A 21,297-nucleotide genomic window follows, 5' to 3' on the forward strand; every position below is an offset into this window, starting at 1 on the left:
ATCGGAGGGGACCGGAGCCTGAGGGAGATGGTGTCCATCAAGGCTTGAAATTAGTTGCAGCTGGTAAGTTTAGCAGTAATGAGCTTATTCTGGGAAGGGGATCTTGGTCTAATTATTTGAAACCAGGCAGGACAGGAGTTGCAAAGTGGAGATCAAATGAGATTTGTAAAGCACATAGTAAGTGCTGTTACTATTATTATTATTAATAGGAGAGACCACATGCGAGCAACTATGTACAAACAAGGTAGAGACAGGATGAATTGGAAATAATTAACATAGGGAAGGCAGCAGTGTTAAGGAGGAATTGGGAAAAGATTCTTGTAGAAAGTGGAATTTTAGCTGGGACTTGAAGTAAGCCAGGAAAACTGACCATTAGTTAATAAAGGATGTGAGATACTCCTTGCCTCAGGCATTAATGTGCTGGGTTATCACCTAATAGGGGAAAAATAGGACAAACCAAACTTCCTATTTTCTTAAGCTCCAAAAAATCAGGTTCAACTAATAATCAGTACTCTCCATTTTTATAGCTCTTTATAGTTTTCAAAACACTTTTAAATACATTATTTTATTTGATCTCCACGGAATCTCTATGAGGTAGGTCAGGCCAAATTTGACACATCTGGAGAATTATGCTCAGTAATGGACATCACTGTTTAGGGAGGATGAATTGGAGTATGTCCTAAAGAGGATGACCAGAAAGCTGAGGAAATTGGTAACTATGCCATATAGGTATTGGATGAAAGAACTGGGAATTATTAGTCTAGAAAAGAAAATGGTTGGGAGCAGAATGGAGGCACACGATAACTTTCCATAAGTGTTTGAAGGATTGCAGTGGTGAGCATAGATTGCACTTGTTTTGACTGGACACAGAAGGGAGAAGTGGGTAGAGGTTAGGGAGTCAGATTTAGGCTCAAAGTAAGGAAAAACCTCCCAACAATTAGAGGCCCTTCTCCCCCAACTCCATCATAGATTTCATTGAGTTCCCTTTCACTAGAAGTCTTCAAGTGGAGACCAGATGAGTATTGATGGGGATGTGAGAAGGAAATCTTGTTCAGATATCACTTAGAAAAGATGACCTCTACTTCCAATTCTGTGGTTATTTTTTAGTTTTAAATTAAGAATTTCTTGTTTATTCTAAACTTAATTTTGTTGTTGTTCAGTCGTTTCAGTTGTGTCTGATTCTCTGTGACCACATTTGGGGTTTTCTTGGCAAAGATACTGGAGTGATTTATTTTTCCTTCTCTAGCTCATTTTACAGATGAAGAACTAAGGCAAACAGGGTTAAATGACTTGCCCAGCGTCACAGAGCTAGTGAGTGTCTGAGGCCAGATCTGAACTCAGGAAGATGAGTTTTCCTGACTCCAGGCCTGGTACTCTATCCACTGTACCTCCTAAAGTTTATTCTAAACTTAATAGGAATCAACAAGCATGAACATTTCCATGTATTAAAAACAGAAAAAGGATCAGCTAAGGAACCATGAGTTTCTATTACATATTTTTAAAATTATATATAAAATTTAACACTATAGTATTGACATTGCTCTGCTTTTGTACATCTCTGCCAAACTTCTTTTGGTTCTCCTCTGTGTACTTTTCAATGTTTTATTGATGCTCTTTTTTCTGTTTCTTCCTTCCATGCTTCCTTCCTTCTATCCTTCCTTCCTTCTTTCCTTCCTTCTATCCTTCCTTCCTTCTTTCCTTCCTTTTTTTTTTTTGGCATTACTATCATTGCCACCGACTCACCTCTCTGAATAAAATCCTCCTGCCCAAATAAAATCCCTCCCATAACAAATAATTATAGTTATATAAATAAAATCAACACATTGTCCCTGTAAATACCTGTCTCATACTGCAATTCTAGTCTATCACCTTATAGTCAAAAGTCTTCATCTTCATCAACCTTTTAGCATTACTGTGGATTCTCTCTTCAGGGGTACAGGTTGCAGTCTACATATGGCTTCCCATTCTGTGTGACTCTAATCTATGTCCTCCTGTATGTGCTGTCCAAGGTACCTACTTGCCATACTGGGAGCCACCCTTTAGACCCCCTGACATTGTGTAGATACTAACAGAGTATTCACTCTGTCTATCTGTTATCCTTTGCCCTTGATAGGTGATTAAACCACATGGTTTCTGATCATGTTGCTGTTTAGTCATTTCAATCTTGTCCAACTCCTTATGACCCCATTAGGGGTTTCCTTGGCAAAGATACTAGAGTGATTTGCCATTTCCTTCTCCAGCTCATTCTACAGATGAGGAAACTCATGCAAACAGGATTAAGTGACTTGCCCAGGGTCACACAGCTAGTAAGTATCTGAGGCCTGATTTGAACTTAGGAAAATGAGTCTTTCTGACTTCAGGCCCACGTTCTTCTCCACTGCATCACTTCTTCTCTAATGATGTCTTTTAGCTTGATGCTAAAAGCACTATTATACCATTCTTTGTTGATAATGTATTTCAGCCTATTCATTCCTACAACATGCCACTCCATTTCCATTTGTGTGCTCCTCATAGGCACTGTAAGACAAGATGGCCAAGTGTCTCATGCAATGATGTTTCTTGTTGCCTTTGGACTCATAATGAAACCAACTCTACCATCTCCTTCATTTGCATCTCCAAGGAGAACCTGTGAGACATCCTTCCATTAACAGGCAAATTACTTTTGTCTTCTAGTTTAATTTATGGTGAGAATGCCATGATTCATATGATTTATTTCCTCCACTAGTATGTCTACTCCTTGGGCACTGAACTAGGAACTCACATTTATATTATCAATAGTTAAATGAATATTTCTAGATGATCTAAAAACTGTGATTCTTAGAGCTTTTGGCCCCCCTTCCCATTTTCTTTTTATCACTGTCACCATCAGGAACAGAAATGGGCTACTCAGGACTGTATTTTTCTTTGTTACATTGGTTGTCATGGTCAAAAAAATTCATCACCAAGTGACCAGCCTGCTGGTCAAGAGACCAGCTTTTGTGTCTTTAGTGAGGCTGGGTCTTGGAAAGCTGTAGTCTGCATCTGGGCTGGGTCCACACACTAAGCCTTTCCAAAATCTTCTGGCATGCCCTTTGGGAACCCATGGTTACCTCCACACCATTTTGAGTAGAACTTCATGGATTCATTAATAATTCACTAACCAAAAAATAAATTTAAATCACATGATCATTTATATCAATACATATATTAAAAGCATTTAACAAAATACAGCACTTATTTGTATTTAGTACTTTTTAAAAAGAATGCTTCCTTAATTTGATCAAACGTGTTTATTTAAAATGTTTATGAGGACTTAGAGCAAGGGTTTCTAACTTTTTTTTGTTTCACAGACTCATTGGCAGTTTAATGGGGTTAATGAGGCCTATTGGCCCTTTCTCAGAATATTGTTCTAAATACATAACATGAAATACATAGGATTATGAAGGAAACTAATACAGTTTTCAAAATAGTTAAAAAAAACCCCAACATCCTCCCCAAATAAACAAGTTAAGGACCTCTAGTTAAAAACCTCATATTAGGGGAATAATGAAAAATATCTTGGCTACTTTATATGTTGAAATGAACTAATTTTAATCTAAATAGGTCCTAAATATGTTTAGTTGGTTGTAAAGAAGTTCAATATTATCTTTAACAAAACACTTTTAAAAGCAAAACCTAGTATTATTTGCAATTGAGAAATACTGGAAACTCTCCCAATAACATTAGTTTCAAGGTAAAGATGTATATTGTCTTCACAATTATTTAATAATATTAGAAATTTTATCTATGCTAGTGAGACAAGAAAAAGAAATTGGAGGAATTAGCTAAGTAGAGAAGAAGCAAGATTATTTCCATTTGCAAACAATATAATGGTTTACTTAGAGGAGCCCAGAGAGTCAATGAAAAAATTTAATTGCAACAATTAATAGCTTTACTAAATTAGCATGATACAAAATAAGTGCACGACAATCATCAGCCTTTCTTTTTTTTTCCCAACAAAACTCAAGAGAAGAGATAGGAAGAGAAATCTCATTTAAGACAACACATCCCAATGCATTAAATATCTGGGAGTGAACTTACCAAGACAAAGACATATGCAATTCTTAAATAAATAGTCCAACTCCTTGTATTTTTCCAAGGGCAGACAAGTGAGTCTTCTCTCTGGTTTTCAGATTGCTTCTTTGGAAAAGGAAGGGGTTAGAACATATGGTCTCTAAAGTCCTTTCCAGCTCTACCATTTTAAGAGCTGCTACCTTTAAGTAGGCATCTGTGGAAAAATACTCTCCAATACTGGTTATACCCTACCCTAAGTGATAAATAGGAAACTGGTTGGGTAAAAAAATTTAACAGCCTGGAGTTACCTTGGTACAGAGACAGAGGGAGCCTAGGGCATTAGAACTATATTTCATGGAACACAAATTATTAAGTCTGGATAGACCCTTAGAAACAATTGAGTTCAACTCCTTCATTTTATATCCTTCCTTTGAGGCCCAGAGAGGGAAAGTCAGCAGCTCAAGTTGACACATTTGTAAACAATACTTTCTCTTTATTTCCCCGTCAAATCTTAAAATAATACATATATATTCTTGGGGTTTTTTTTTTGGGGGGAATATTAATATTACTTTGGAGGTTCTACAAGATGCTAAATTCCCCGTTAAATTGTTCTCCCACTTCTACCCTTCACTGAATTGAGCTATTAATTTGGGTACCATTCAGGAGCAAGTTAAGGCTGTTTTAAGTGTTTTTATTTTACCAAGATTAAATAGGCTTTCTGGTCAGACCAAGTGTAATGATCAATCAGGAATTTATTGTTGGATTATTTAGTTTTGGTCTATAAGACCACAGACAGCTTAATTAACTATCTTTATCTCTCCTTCCCCTCCTTCCTTCCCCCCCCCCCCCCCGGCCCCAGTGCTGTCACAAGAAGCATTGAGACACTGGCTTAGACAGAGGCTAAGAATGCCTTGTACGAGCCCATCCTTCCAAAATTTGTTTCCTCACTTGTAAAATGGGGGAAGGGAGAACTTTAGGAGACAGAGTTGAAGTAGTGGACAACTTGGTCTATCAGTTACAAAGTCCTTTCTTAACTACAAAGCCCTTTTTTAACTGATATTTTACAATTCTGGGAGATTGGGGTTGAAAGAGATTACTGACAGCATAAGGAAATAGTCAAGGCCAGACTGAAAGGATAGACAAAAGATATAGAAAGAAGGTAGAACAGAATATCAAAGACCAATTTTAATAACTTATAATTTTGCCGGAGGCCATCCCTCCTTGATGTGGCTAATCAAATCTGTTGCATACTTTCAGTTTCAGCAGTGAGTTACGAGATCCACCGAAGATTGCTTATTGAGAGTATGCAGAAGTAGTCATATTTTTATTTTAAGTGCACTTGTATTAATGGCTAACATCAATCCCTCACCCTGTACCTTCCTGGCTTGATGCCCAGGAAGAAAGAGGTTATTGGAAGAAATCATGGTCCAAGCTGAATAGGATTATATGGCTTAAAATCAAGTCTCTTGAATTGGAATTTTATTTTACTGCCAAAAGCAAGAAGAAATGGAGTGGTAGAAAGAGAATAAAGAAACATAGTTGAGGACACTGGCTATTCTCTGAGGTTTGGTGGAGTGGTAGTCTGGGATCTAATTCCCTCCACTCCCATTCTTTACCCTTTAGAGTTTGAATCTGACAGTTAGTGATCTTGACTAAAGGTTGTCTCTAATGAATGCTCTAAGCCCTGATACATTGAACATTTAAAAAAATCATTATGTCATAATTTTTAAGATGTGTTTCTTGTATGCAACAAATAGGTGGGTTTTGTTTCCTTATCTTTACCATCATTTTTATTGTATTGTTTAACCTATTCCCTTTTAAATTGGTATGTCAGGCTTATGTTTCTCTCCATTTATTTTTTTTTATATTTTTTTTTCTTGTTTTCAGTCAGTGCTTTGTCCTGTTAACTATTTTGTTTATTCTATTTTGATGCTAGTCTACTTCCACACTGTTTTTCCCCTCCTAATCCCTCTGGTTTCGCGCAATACTAAATTCTTTGAATTTGCTTAAGTTATTAATCTTTTTTTCCTCCCTCCCTCCATTCCTTCTTTCCTTCCTTCCCCCTTCCTTGATGTGGTCCTCAGAGAAGATAAGCTCCTAAAATATATATCCTCTCCCCTTCCCCTCCCCCCATTAAAAATCCATTACACGATCCCTGTGTCTTTCTGTAAACATATATCTTCTCTGCCAGAGGAATTTTCTTTGATGGCTCTTTTCCAACCTGAGCTAAGACACCTTACCCCCTTCATTCCTCTCCCTTATCCTAGTCCCTTCCCTCTATTGGATTCATCCTGTTTTCTCATGTTTGTGCTTTCATTGTTCACCAGTGACTTGATAAGGATGCATCATCTTCTACCTTCTGTCCTTTACCTCCAATATCTTGACACCTCATGTCTATCAAAAGTCTAAGATAATTCGATCCCTTCATATAGTGCTTGGCACATAGTTTGTTGTTGTTGTTGTTTGTCCTTCATTTTCAAAGAGGACTAATGACATCACAATACTGTGGAAAGACAGTGCACGATGGGTGACATCTTCACTTGCTTGTGAATTGGATTTAAGTGAGGTAGCCTCACTCTCTCTTCCAGAGTCATTTGAGTCCAGTGGCAGGACAAAAGTCAAGATGACTGGTCATGGCCTGGAAGCCTCTGCTTCTTCAATGTCTGACCAAGCTCTAAGTGCTCCACAGAACTTGCTTTAGCCACTTTCATGGCCATTGGAACATATTGTTCTCATCTGCCCGTTCCACCAGGAGAAGTCTTTATGTGCTTGGGGTAGATATCCCTCTAACCCCCAATGGGTTTGAGACCTGTCAGTTCCCTTCAACGTGTCTTAGCCCTCTTACCAATATAATTTTGCCAGAATGTGGCCCCTGGGCATGCTACAGCTTCTTAAAGTCACAGGGGGGAGTTGGGTGATAGGTAAACACTAAAAGTGGATCAGCAGCCCTGAAAAGGGCTTGGGAGCCTTCATACCAGAGGTGCTAGTCCTTCCCAAATACCCACGTCCCTCCCCCAGGCACACAGTAGGCACTTAGTAAATATTTTGACTATTATATTCAAGTCTCTGCTGTCTCAAGTCACTGAACATCATGACCCATGGATGCAGAGTTGGTTGTTCATTCATATGAGCTGGTTATGTGATCCTCATTAAACCTTCCTAGTCCTCACTTCCTATGTCACGACCAGATCGATCATGCTTCTGGCCCTTTACTCTGAATATTTATACTGCTTATTTTGAGGAGCGTGACTCTTATCTTTGATCAGAACTGCTTTCACACACAGTGTTGTGGCTAACCGGTCAAATCTTCAAAAGAATGATTCAGAATATACTCTCTCACCATTTTTTTTTTCTCCCGGGCAAAATAAACAGAATATGGACTCCACTGCTTTGTGAGAGCTGCTTAGGTAGGATAAGCTCCTATTGAGAGAGAAAGTGGGGATAGACACTTGGAGCTTCCTTGTTTAAACTCTTAATTTCTCTCCATTGCCTTTTGCCTTTTCTGCATATCAACCAAGTACTGTGAGCAATAATTACTTTCACTCTCAACAGACTGAATGGGTAATTTAGACACTCTCTAATTTTGTGACCGTAGCAAGTCACTTCGTTGCTGTCTGCCTCAGTATCCTCATCTTCAAAATGAGGATAATAATAGCACTGACCTTACAAGGTTGTCATGAGCATCTAATGAGTTGACATATGTAAAATGCTCTGCAAACCTTAAAGATCTATAAAAACACTAGTTATCATTGTCATCCTCTTCATTAATGAACACTGGACTAGGGAGCCAGAAGATTTAGGTTCAATCCTTCTGTCTGCATCTTTCTAGCTGTCTGACTTTGGATAAGTCACTGCCCCTCTCTGGGGTTCATTCAGATTCTTTATAATAACAATAACAATAATGATGATGATGTTGATGATGATGATGATGGAATTGGACTACATAATCTCTGAGGTCCTGTCCAGCTGTAAATCCTATGAACTTTTGAATCCATGAGTCTTTTAAATTTTCTGGGCATCAGTTTCCTTATATGTAGAGTGGGAACAACATATTTTTGTTACTTAACTCAAAAGGTTACAGTGAAGATCAAATAAGATAATGTGTATGAAATTGTTTTCTAAACATAAAATAGTTATTATTATGGGAGAGGCAACAAGGCATAAAGGAAAGATCATCAGACTATGGACACACATGGTCAGAAGATCTGGGTTCAACTTCTAAGGGCACCATTTCCTTTCTGTGTGATCATGGGCAAGTCATTTAACCTATATAAATTTCTAATTTCCTTATTTGTAAAATGGAGTCAATGGTATGTGCCTTGTTGCCTCCTCTGAGTGTTGGAAGGAAAGAGCTTGGTAAACTAGCAGACGTTATATAAATGGTAGTGTTCCAAAGAAGGTATTCTTACCCAGCTTAGAGGGATTAAGTGAAGTGGGTCTTGTTTGTTATTATAGGTTCTCAGGGAGCTTTAGAATCCTTGGAACCTACCAAAGCAAACATATTTTTTTGAAGAAGGAGTAAGTGGGCGGCTGCATTGACTTTTCAGTTCCTCTCTGACTCAGGACCAATAGGCTTGGGTAAGGCTGCCTAAGACCTGGAGAATTGCCAAGGCTGTAGAGTTATTGGGAATATGGTGGGGAAGGAGTCGGGATAAAGGAAGAAAAGAAAGGATATAATTTTTAGCTTTGGTTGGGGCCTGTAAGAAAGGAGGAAATGGGAGGACATTCTATGGTGACATGAGGTGGAGAGGTCAGTCAAAAAACATTGAGTGCCTATTATGTGCCAGGCATAGGGCAGCTAGGTGGATAGACTGCTAGACCTGGAGCCACAATGACTCATCTTCCTGAGTTCAAATCTGGCCTCAGACACCTACTAGCTGTGTGACCCTGCTCAAGTCACTTAACCCCATTTGCCTCAGTTTCCCCATCTGTAAAATGAACTGGAGGAAATGGCAAACCACTCCAGTATCTTTGCCAAGAAGACCCCACATAGGGCCACAAAGAATCAGACACAACTGAAACAATTGAACAACAACAAAATTGTAGCAGGCATTGTAGTGCTGAGGATAAAAAGATAAATAAAAGACAGTTCCAGTTCACAATCCAAAGGAGGAAATAGCATGTAAACAACTGTGTATAAACAAGACATATATACAGAATAAATTGAGAATAATTAACAGAAACCTTTCTATGATTTGGAATAAACAAGATTAGATGTTTCTGTGGGCCTAAAAACTGCCACAACTCATGTAGTCTATTCTATTTTTTTTGGGGGGGGGGCTAGGCAATGGGTTTAAGTGACTTGCCCAGGGTCACACAGCTAGTGAGTGTTATGTGTCTGAGGCCAGATTTGAACTCAGGTCCTCCTAACTCCAGGGCCAGTGCTCTATCCTCTGTGCCACCTAGCTGCCCCACGTGTGGTCTATTCTAGAATAACCAGTCCTGGACCCCACACCAATCATCTGAAGTTGGTTGTCCCTGACCTGTGGGTTGTCACACGTTACGTGTTACAAAATCACATAGTTCTTGAGCTAGAAGGGCTCTCAGAGGCAAACACCGGAGATAAAAGCCCCAGATCAACTTCCCTATTCCAAATCATGTTTTCCATGCACAGATTTAGGGCTAGAAGGAAACTCAGAGGCTATGTAAGCCAACTCCTTCCTTTGAAAGATGAGAAAACTGAAGCCCGTGGCAGTTAAGTGACTTGCCCAAATTCATCCAAATAGTATGTCTCAGAGATGGGATTTGAACCTACATTCTTTGATTTCAGAGCCAGTATTCTTTCCTTTCTACCCAGATAGAAGTGGCTGAATAGATCTGATACTATTAAATGGGGAAAAGCTTGTGAGTTGTAACCTCTCATATGTATATAATTGTGAGCTATAATCAATGAATCTCTCAGGATCCCATTCAAAGCTCACCTCCTCCATGAAACCTTCTCTAACAACAATATACTTCTCTGGACTTCTACAAGACTGATTCTTTATATTACACACACATACACACAGATACACATATACACACACATGCACACAGATACACATATACACACAAACACACAGATACACATATACACACATGCACACAGATACACATATACATGCACATGCACACAGATACACAGATAAACACAGATACACATATACACACATGCACACAGATACACATATACACACATGCACACAAATACACACACACATACATACAGATACACAGATACACACATACTTATGTACATATACACATATATTCACACATATGTATTATATACATACTTATATACATAGATGACATAGTAATGGCAGAGTCCAGATGCTGGAAATAAAGATATAAAGTTTACTGCCCTATTTCAAATCCTGCTTGTTATAGAATTAGATCTATTCGTCCTGTTCCATCTAGATACAATGGAAAGAACACTGACTTTGGTCTTGAAAGTCCTGAGTTCAAATCCCACTTCTGATTTACGTCTGACTTTAGGCTATTAACAACCTCTCTGGACCTCAGTTTCCTCATATGTAGAAGGAAGGATTTGGACTACATGGCTTCTGAGGCTAAACATGACTTGGAATAGAGAAGTCAACTTTGCACCTTTGTCTCCAGCATTGATTCTCTTACCTTGTCAACACTGATTACTTTCTGCAATAAGTGCCAAAAAATCAAAGGTCACCCCATTAACAAAAGGATTTGCTCCTTAAAACTTGGCCTCAATAAAAAGGCTACACCTAAGGACCTAAAGGGCAACATGTACCCTTGAGGCCTCAAGTTCCCTTGAATCTAATCCCACCATTCTGGAGCTGTGAGTTACCTTGGCTGTATATGTTATGTAAAGAACAACCTTTTTATACTTTAAGTTTATGTCCCCTCCACCACCTCCAACCCAACACATACAGATACTTTGATTGTGTTTGTAGGAGAACACAACCTTGGTACTGGGTGAAATGTTTTGTGACTACTGTCTTTGTCATACCGTTTGAGTAAATGTCTTTGCTACAGAAATGAATCCGTTGGCCCATTGTTAAAAGAAAAAAGCATACTCATGGGCATTATTGAGCCAGAATTAGGAAAACTGCTTCTCTTAGGGTTACCCATAAAACCATGAAAGCAGCCATAGCTCTGGGGACCCAACTTAACATTGCCTATGTGAGTGGAGCCAGTGACTCTAGAGGGGGTTATTAGAATAGTTTGATGAGCACTTTTCTGTACTTCATACATATTCACACCAACACAGTGAAAGAGGATAGGGCACATGTTATCACACCCATTTTAGATAGGAACATACTGATGTTCAGAGTAGTAGAATGATTTCCCAAGGTCACACAATTAAGCTCTGAAAACTGTGGAGGAGGGATGAGGGCCAAGGTCTTCTCAGTTCGCAGTGAATGCTCATTCCCGACTGCTGAGCTAGCCGCCTCTGGGACATTAGTAACATACTTCTTTTGGTGAAGACAGGGGCCCCCACTCAGTAGATCAGGTCCTAGTTAGTCAATCAACCAGCTTTAATTAAATGCCTGCTCTGTGTCAGGAATTGTGCTAAGTGCTGGAATTTTACTACTGAAACTCCAAAGCTTCCTGAGTAGATATATCACCAAACTGGTTTTCTCTCTCATGGAGCTCCTTGTCCCCTTTCTCCATAACCATCACTCTTCAATTAAAAAAAAAAGTGTAGTAAAAAGAAAGAAGTAAGTAGTAGTGAAGTACTTCAGCCACTTCACTCAGGTTTGATAATTCAAATCCTCTTCTTCCCTCCCTCCCTTCCTTCCTTCCTCCCTTCCTTCCTTCTTCCCTTCCTTCCTTCCTCCCTTCCTTCCTTCCTTCCTTCCTTCCTTCCTTCCTTCCTTCCTTCCTTCCTTCCTTTCCTTCCTTCCTTCCTTCTTTCTTTCTTTCTTTCTTTCTTCTTTCTTTCTTTCTTTCTTTCTTTCTTTCTTTCTTTCTTTCTTTCTTCCTTCCTTCCTTATCTACTCTCCTGCCTTAAATCTCTCTTCATTACCCTCCTTGTTAACATTATGTATTCCAAAGTCCCTTCCAGCCTTAACATTCTATGTTCTGAGGCTCCCCCAGCTAACATTCTATGTTCCAAGGCTACCCCCAGCTAACATTCTATGTTCTTTGTTGTACCACATGATCTCAAAGATCCAGGGAAATATAAACTTTCTCTCAGAGAAAAAAAATGGAAAGAGGAGAGATTCTCAGTTTCACTGGGGATACTGAGCAGAAGTAAAAGGATTTCTTGAGATTCCCAGTTTCATGGGGGATCCCAATCAGTTTAGAATCACTAAGTCCCAGGAACCAATTTCTTTTTTTGCAGTAGTCTTTTCAGATCTGATCACAGCAAGAAAAGGCTTTCTAGGGGGCAGCTAGGTGGTGCAGTGGATAGAGCTCCAGCCCTAGATTCAGGAGGACCTGAGTTCAAATCTGGTCTCAAACACATAACACTAGCTGTGTGACCCTGGGCAAGTCACTTAACCCCATTGCCTGGCTCCCCCCAAAAAATTATCAAAAAAAAAAAAGAACAGGTTCTCTACCTGGCACTAATCCTTTCTTTTTCATAACTACTTTGAGTTTGATATTTAATTGAGTGACATCTGCCCCATTGACTGCTATTGCTATACAGACATAGATGGGTATCTCGATGGTAGCATGTCCTAGCAGAAAGAATACTAGCCTGGCAGCTTTGGAGACCCAGATTCAAGTCTCAATTGTGGTACCTACCTGCAGTGTGACCTTGGGAAAACCAGTCAACTCTTCCCATCTTGCATTCTTCACCTATAAAATGAAAATCTCAGTGTTATTTTGGGTAAAATGCCCATACTAACAGTTTTATAATCTGGGGACAGAGATAACCATATCTGCCATGACAACCACAGAGGCTCTGAATAGACTCTGTAGACAATGAAGCTTTGTAGAAATGTGCAGGATTCTTGATGGTAGGATTTGGGGCATCTATGACTTAGAGCAAGATGGTTTACTTTAGGTCTCAATGTCCTCCTCTGTGAAATGAGGGCCTTGGACTTGATGTTCTCTTCTCTAGGTTCTTTTCTGGCTCGAATATTCTACACTTTGTTTCGAGAATGGGGAGGGTTTTCATATTAAAATTCTCTGAGTGGTACAGGGCCTTATTATGCCCTAAGGATAATTAATAGAATCATAAAATGTTATAACTGTGAGAGACCTTAGAAATCATTTAGTCAGGGACAGCTAATTCCCCTGAAATGGAAGTGGACAATTGGCCAAAAGAAATTGGTGCTTCTATAGATGAGCTAGAGACCTGAAGGTCATAGATATCTATCCTCTCTGTTGGAAACAGGGGAGAGTCATGGAGAAAATAAGTCCCCACTTTCTGTTTCCTTATTGCATAGATGAAGGTGTAGGTATGGATACAAGGTCACTGGAAATAAGTTACCCTAGATATATGAGTAAAAGCAAAAAAGATAGTTTCACAAAATACACATTTTAAACCACCTGGGTAAGACGTAATGTGTAGACAACCCTTTCTTGGAAGGCAAGAAAACCAGCTCTTGAGCTAGCAGAATTGTATTAAAAACCTGCCTGTGAGGTTTACCTATGTGACCTTGAACATTCTACTTAGCCTCACCTGTAAAATGAAGAAGATTGTCTTCTGAGGTTCCTTCCAGCTCTAGAGTGATGGCTCTAATTGAGTATATGGCAGCCCCAAGTCTTCTCCTAGTTATCCTTCCCATGAATTTCTTCTAATTCTTCCTAGGGGTGCCCTACAATGTTGATTGAGATCTCCTACTTTTAGGTGGCTAGCTACATGGCACAGTGTAGAGTGATGGGCTTAAAGTCAGAAAGACTCATCTTCCTGAATTCAAATCTGGCCTCAGACACTTACCAGCTGTGACCCTGGGCCAGTCACTTAATCCTGTTTGCCTCAGCTTTCTCATCTATAAAATGAGCTGGAGAAGGAAATGGCAAAGCACTCCAGTATCTGCCAAGAAAACCTCAAATGAGGTTATGAAGAGTCGGACATGACTGAAATGACTGAATAAGGACAATAAAGCACTTACAGAGAACGCTGCTGTGTGTTACACACTCCCTTGATCGTGTAAATGACTGTGACTCTTTTCTATATCTCAAGTAATAAATATGCCACTCCAGATTACATACTGTTTATCTGCTTTTTGTCCAAGGGATTTTTTTTCTTTCACAAGTTATTATATGATCTCTTGGTTAATTTGTAAAATAAGAAATAGTCATCATAGTACATAGCAATCTAACCCCTTCCCTGAATCCCTCACACCTAAATAGCTCTTTTTTCTTTGAGAAACAGCTCTGTATGGTCTTAAGAAGAAGAAAGAGGAACAAACATGGGGACTCTCAGGGCGAGCTAATCAAGGATTTGAGGGATTTTTATCTAAGGAATAAGGAACAGATCCACATGAATATATACCAGAAAGAACCAGGATGAAGAGGGGGAAATGAAGTGGCAGACTATGTAGAACACAAGAACTGAACACAGGGAAAACCTGAACTCAGATCTTTGTTCTCCAGTCCAGCCATTTAAAATCTCTGAACCTCAAGTTCCTCATTCATAAATCTGGAAAATAACACTTATTCACTATTTAGTTTATAGGAGTATTATAAGGAAATCACTTTGTAAACCTTAAAACTTGATGATTTCCCGTTATTAAGTAATTAGCACTATTTCCATGATGACTTATGTAACCTTAGGTAAGTCATTTCTTATCTTTTAGGGCCTATTTCCTCATTTGTCATGATAGTTTACATTTAGGACTAGATTAGATGTTTTCTCAAGTCCCTTCCAACTCTCAAATCCTAGGATTCCCCTAGACTTTCCAACTCCATTCCACATGGCCTACCCTTGACCCCTTTGTGAAGTCAGTGATGATTTTTTCTCTCTAAGTAGCAATTTTCTCCCTGCATTTATTGGCATTGCTCACATCACCTTTGCCAAAGGCATGACTCTGGCTCTGGGCTAGTTAGCAACTTAGCCCCTCTGAACCATTAACTGACAAGCCTTCAGGTTCTGCCTCTGGACTAGAGATTGGCAAGACAGTCAACCTCTTAGAGTGTGCCATGCAGTGGGGCACAAGGGGAACACTTTTAAATTTGATTAAAAAAATAATATTAGAAAATTCACTTCTGTTTAGGACAAGGAAGGATTTGTTTGTCATTGAATTCAACTCAACTCAGTTTAGAATCAATTTAGTTAAGTTCAATTCAAGTCAATTGGACAAAGCTCCATTAAGCACCTACTGTGTTCCAGGTGCTAGGTGCTTTTTGTTTTTGTTCAGTCATGTCCAACTGTTTGGGACCCTATTTGGGGTTTTCTTGGCAAAAATATTGGGGTGGTTTGTCATTTCCTTCTCCAGCTCATTTTATAGAAAAGGAAACTGAGGCAGACAGAGTTAAGTGACTTGTCCAAGATCACACAGCTAGTAAGTGTCTGAGGCCAGATTTGAACTCAGGGAGACTAGTCTTCTTGTAAGTTTCCCTTACATAGACAATAATGAAAACACTCTCTGACGTTAAGGAGTTGCCCAGAGAGAGACAATAGCGTTCAGTGGATGATATGGACACAAATAAGAAAATGCAAAATACATATGAAGTAACTACAAAGCAATTTTGCTGGGGTGGATGGGCAAGGAGTGAGGAGGAAAGCTGGAGGAAGGAAAAAGGACCTACTACAGGGATCAGTAAAGACCTTTCAGGAGCAGCTAGGTGGCTCGATGGTTACAGTCTTCAAACCTGGAGTCAGGAAGACTCATTTTTATGAGTTCAAATCTGGTCTCAGATACTTATTAGCTGTGTGACCCTGGGCAAGTCACTTAACCCACTTTACAAACTTCAAAGTGACATATAAATGCCAGCTATTGTTGTTGTTGTTTGGTAATGATTCCCATTCATAATTATGAAAGATATCTCTATTTTTATCCACTGAAAATGAATGTTGTTATCTTTTATATTTAAATCCTTGTTCATTTGGAACTAGTTAATGCCTATGATGTAAGATGCTGATAGAAATTATTATTATTATTCTTTTTTACCAAGTTACTTCACAGTTTTTTCTAGTTCTCTTGTTAAATAGGGAATCCTTCCCCAAGTAGTTATGTCCTTGGGTTTGTCAAGCACTGAGGTATTGAGTTTAATTGCTTCTGATTCTTGCTTATCTAGTCTGGTCCACTGATATACTTTTGCATTTCTAAAACAAGTACTAAATAGTAGGTGCTTGATAAATGCTCTTCTGATTGACTGACAACTACCATGTTATAATAACATTTGAAGTCTGGAGGTGTGATTCTGCTTTTATTCCTCCTTTCTATTATTTCCTATAAGATTCTAGACTTTTGTTCCTCTAAAGCAGGGATTCTTAACATTTGTGTGTGTGCGTGGTGTGTGTGTGTTATGGGGGAAGGACCTATTTTGGCAGTCTGATGAAGCCAGTAGACTCTTTCTCAGAGTTTAAATGCACAAAATAAAATAAGTAGGATTACAATTATCAAACTATATTAAAAATCATAGCTCACTTCACTTGAAATATATCCATGAACCTTGGTGGTCTCCAAGTTAAGAACTCCTGCTCTAAATGAATTTTTCATTATTTTGTTTTGCTTTATAACATTACATCTAGGAATCGGAGAATGTGGGAGGTCATAGAATAATATTAAGTGTATACATTAATTTAGGTAAAGTCATAACTATTTATTATATTAGCATGATCTAGTCATGAACATGGGTACTTCTGCAACTTTCTTTCTCTCTCTCTCTCTGTCTCTCTCTGTCTCTCTTTCCCTCCCTTAATCCCTCCCTCCCTCCTTCGTTCCTTCTTCCTTCCTTCCTTCCTTCCTTCTTTCCTTCCTTCCTTCCTTCCTTCCTTCTTTCCTTCCTTCCTTCCTTCCTTCCTTCTTTCCTTCCTTCCTTCCTTCCTTCCTTCCTTCCTTCCTTCCTTCCTTCCTCCTCCCTCCTTCCTTCCTTCCTTCCTTCTTCCTTCCTTCCTTCCTTCCTTCCTTCCTTCCTTCCTTCCTTCCTTCCTTCCTTTCTCCCTCTTTCCTTATTTCCCTTTTTCCCTCCCTACCCTCCTTTCAAGAATGTTGTGAAATTGTGTTTTTATAAGTATTAGGTGTATCTTAGTATATTGTTCATGGTTAATAGGTGCTACCTGGATGAAGATCCTGCAAAGAAGACTTAAGAAGAAGTGGTCTGAGAAGTAGGAGAATCAGGACAAAGAAGAGAACCTGAAGAAGATGAAGGAGAGGAGGGTGAACAGCAATGTCAAAGGTTTCCAAGAGATCTAAGAAGATCAATATTGAGAAAAGGCCATTAGATTTGATAATGAAAAACTACTGGTAATTGGAGAGAGCAGTTTCAGTTGAATAATGAGGCTGGAAGCCAGACTGAAGAGGGTTAAAAGGAAAGTAAGAGGAGAGGGAGTGAAGGTGTTGGTTATAGATGACCTTCTCAAGGAATTCAGCCATGAAAGGGAAGAGAGATATAAGGCAATAGTTACTGGGGTTGGACAGATCAAGTGTTTTTTGAAGGATAAGGGAGACATGGACATTTTTGTAGATAGTAGAAAATCAGCCAGTAAACAGGGAGAGAGTAAAGATTAGTGAGAAAATGGAGATTTTAGAGAAGTCAATCTGTTGGAGAAAATAAGGTAGAATTTGACAGAGATGGTGAGGAGATACAGTGAAAAGATTACTAAATATATAAGATCTAGTTCTTGTTTTGGACTGTAATTCGCTGCATGAACTTGCACAAGTCACTCTTTGGGTACTCGGTTTCTATGTGTATAAAATGAGAGGGGAGGATTAGATGATTGCTAAGCCTCCTACAGCTCTAACATTCTCTATTCCAAGGTCCTCAACATTCTATACTATTACAATCTAGGGCTCCTTCTAGCTCTGACATTTTATGTTCTAAAACATTTTTTGAGATTTAGCATATTGTAATTTTATGCTGTCCTAAGATCGTGAGCAATGAGGACATAAAGGGTCAGTATCTTGTACTCAAGTTACTTGATGAGAAATAGAAGATTTAATTATTGGACTACCTGAAAATCATGATAAAAAAAAAAGAGCCTGGACAGTATCTTTCAGGAAATCATAAAGGAAAAGTGCCCGGAAATCCTAGAACCAGAAGGAAAAATAACCATAGAAAGAATCCACCGATCACCACCTGAAAGAGATCCCAAATTGACAACCCAAGAAATAATAGCAAAATTCCAAAATTACCAGATGAAAGAGAAGGTGCTGCAAGCAGCCAGAAAGAAACAATTTAAATATCATGGAACCACAGTTAGTATTACACAGGACCTTGCAGCTTCTACATTAAAAGACTGCAGGGCATGGAACATGATATTCCTAAGGCAAAGGAGCTTTGAATGCAGCCAAGGATCAATTACCCAGCAAAAATGAGCATCATTTTTCAAGGTAGGAGGTAGATATTCAATGAAATAGGAGACTTCCAAACTTTCCTGATAAAAAGACCAGAGCTCAACAAAAAATTTGATCTCCAAGTACAGGACTCAAGAAGGACTTAAAAAGGTAATTGGGACAGAAATACAATATGTTGTTAATAAGGGGGGGGCTGTTTAAACCCCTACAAGGGAATATGACTTGCAACCCTTGAGAACTGTATTGTTATTACACCTGTTAAAGGAGTATACATAAAGAGGGTGGATATTAGTTGACTTTGATGTAATGATAAAAAAAAATCTAATCAAGTGGGTTAAATGGATCCAAATAAGTGGATCAATCTGATCTTAGAAAATGTACTGAGAAAGGAGGAGGCAGACAAGGGTAAATTACATTACAGGAAAAGACACAAAATCCTATTACAGCAGAGGGAAGGGGGGGGAGCATTGTTTGAACCTTACTCTCATCAGATTTGGCTCAAGAAGGGCATAACATAATCAGTTAGGTATAGAAATCTAACTTGCCCTATAGGCAGTAGGAGGGAAAAGGGGAAAGAAAAGGGAGGGGGAAAGAAAGGGAGGGGAAAGAAGGGAGGGAAGAAGCAGTAAGACTAAAGGGGAAGAAAAGGGAAAGGGATAATAAAAGGGGGAGGGACTGAAGGAGGGGTGGTCAAAAGCAAAACACTAGTGAAGGGGGAAAGGAAAAAGGAGAAAGAAAAGCATAAATGGGGGAAAAGGATGGAGAAAAAGACACAGATAGTAATCATAACTGTGAATGTGAATGGGATGAACTCTCCCATAAAACGGAAATGGATTGCAGAATGGATTAAAAACCATAATCCTACAATATGTTGTTTACAGGAAACACATTTGAAAAAGAGTGACACATACAGGGTAAAGGTAAAAGGCTGGAGCAGAATATATTATGCTCAGCTGAAGTAAAAAAGCAGGGGTAGCAATCCTGATCTCAGACAAAGCAAAAGCAAAAATAGATCTAATCAAAAGAGATAAGGAAGGAAACTACATCCTGCTAAAAGGCACCATAGACAATGAAGTAATATCATTACTAAACATATATGCACCAAATGGTATAGCATCCAAATTCTTACAGGAGAAGTTCAGGGAGTTACAGGAAGAAATAGACAGCAAAACTATACTAGTGGGGGACCTGAACCTCCCCCTCTGCACTAGATAAGTCTAACCACAAAATAAACAAGAAAGAAGTTAAGGAGGTGAATAGAACATTAGAAAAGTTAGGTATGATAGACCTCTGGAGAAAACTGAATGGGGATAGAAAGGAATATACTTTTTTCTCGCAGTACATGGCACATACACAAAAATTGACCATGTACTAGGGCATAAAAACCTCACAATCCAATGCAGAAAGGCAAAATATTAAATGCATCCTTTTCAGATCATGATGCAATAAAAATTATATGTAATAAAGGGCCATGGAAAGATAGACTAAAAAATAATTGGAAACTAAATAATCTAATCCTAAAAAATGATTGGGTCAAACAACAAATCATAGAAACAATCAATAATTTCATTCAAGAGAATGACAATAATGAGACAACATACCAAAACCTATGGGATGCAGCGAAAGCAGTTCTTAGGGGAAGTTTTATATCTCTAAATGCTTACATAAATAAAATAGAAAAAGAGGAGATTAATGAATTGGGCATACAAAAAAAAAACTAGAAAAAGAACAAATTAAAAATCCTCAACTAAACACCAAATTAGAAATATTGAAAACCAAAGGAAAAATTAATAAAATTGAAATTAAGAAAACTATTGAACTAATAAATAAAACTAAGAGCTGGTTTTATGAAAAAACAATAAAATAGATAAACCTTTGGTTAATTTAATTAAAAAAAAGAAAGAAGAAAACCAAATTACTAGTATCAAGAATGAAAAGGGAAGCTACCACCAAGGAAGAGGAAATTAAAACAATAATTAGGAATTATTTTGCCCAACTATATGCCAACAAATTTGACAATCTTAGTGAAATGGATACATATTTACAAAAATATAAATTGCCCAGATTAACAGAAGAGGAAGTAAAATACTTAAATAACCCCATCTCAGAAAAAGAAATTGAACAAGCCATTGATGAACTCCCTAGGAAAAAATCTCCAGGGCCAGATGGATTTACATGCGAATTCTATCAAACATTTAAAGAACAATTAATTCCAATACTATATAGACTATTTGGGAAAATAGGTGAAGAAGGAGTCTTACCAAATTCTTTTTATGATACAAATATGGTGTTGATACCTAAACCAGGAAGAGTCAAAATAGAGAAAGAAAATTATAGACCAATTTCTCTAATGAATATAGATGCAAAAATTTTAAACAAAATACTAGCAAGTAGATTGCAGCAACTTATCACAAGAATAATACACTATGACCAGGTAGGATTTATACCAGGAATGCAGGGTTGGTTCAATATTAGGAAAACTATCAGCATCATTGAGCATATCAACACAAAACCAACAGAAACCACATGATCATCTCAATAGATGCAGAAAAAGCTTTTGATAAAATACAACACCCATTCCTATTAAAAACACTAGAAAGCATAGGTATAAATGGAGTCTTCCTTAAAATAATAAATAGCATATCTAAAACCTTCAGCAAGCATTATATGTAATGGGGACAGGCTAGAAGCATTTCCAATAAGATCGGGGTGAAACAAGGATGTCCATTATCACCACTGTTATTCAATATTGTACTGGAAACCTTAGCTTTAGCAATAAGAGAAGAAAAAGAAATTGAAGGCATTAGAATAGGCAAAGAAGAAACAAAGCTATCACTCTTTGCAGATGACATGATGATATACTTAGAGAATCCTAGAGTCAAAAAAACTA

At 38.3% G+C, this 21,297-nt stretch overlaps 1 long non-coding RNA gene across 1 annotated transcript in view; it reads left to right on the forward strand.

The window, feature by feature from the left end:
* LOC110216085 (uncharacterized) overlaps window positions 1-17,912 on the forward strand; it is a 42,128-nt gene extending 24,216 nt beyond the window's left edge. The window contains exon 2 of the long non-coding RNA XR_013486342.1: window positions 17,164-17,912. This is a non-coding gene — a long non-coding RNA (uncharacterized LOC110216085). The remainder of the gene's footprint in view (window positions 1-17,163) is intronic.
* The last annotated feature ends 3,385 nt before the right edge of the window (window positions 17,913-21,297 follow it).

This window comes from Phascolarctos cinereus, unplaced genomic scaffold (genome assembly GCF_003287225.1).
Source record: "Phascolarctos cinereus isolate Bilbo 61053 unplaced genomic scaffold, phaCin_HiC Scaffold_4;HRSCAF=312, whole genome shotgun sequence".
NCBI classification, from domain to species: Eukaryota; Metazoa; Chordata; class Mammalia; order Diprotodontia; family Phascolarctidae; genus Phascolarctos; species Phascolarctos cinereus.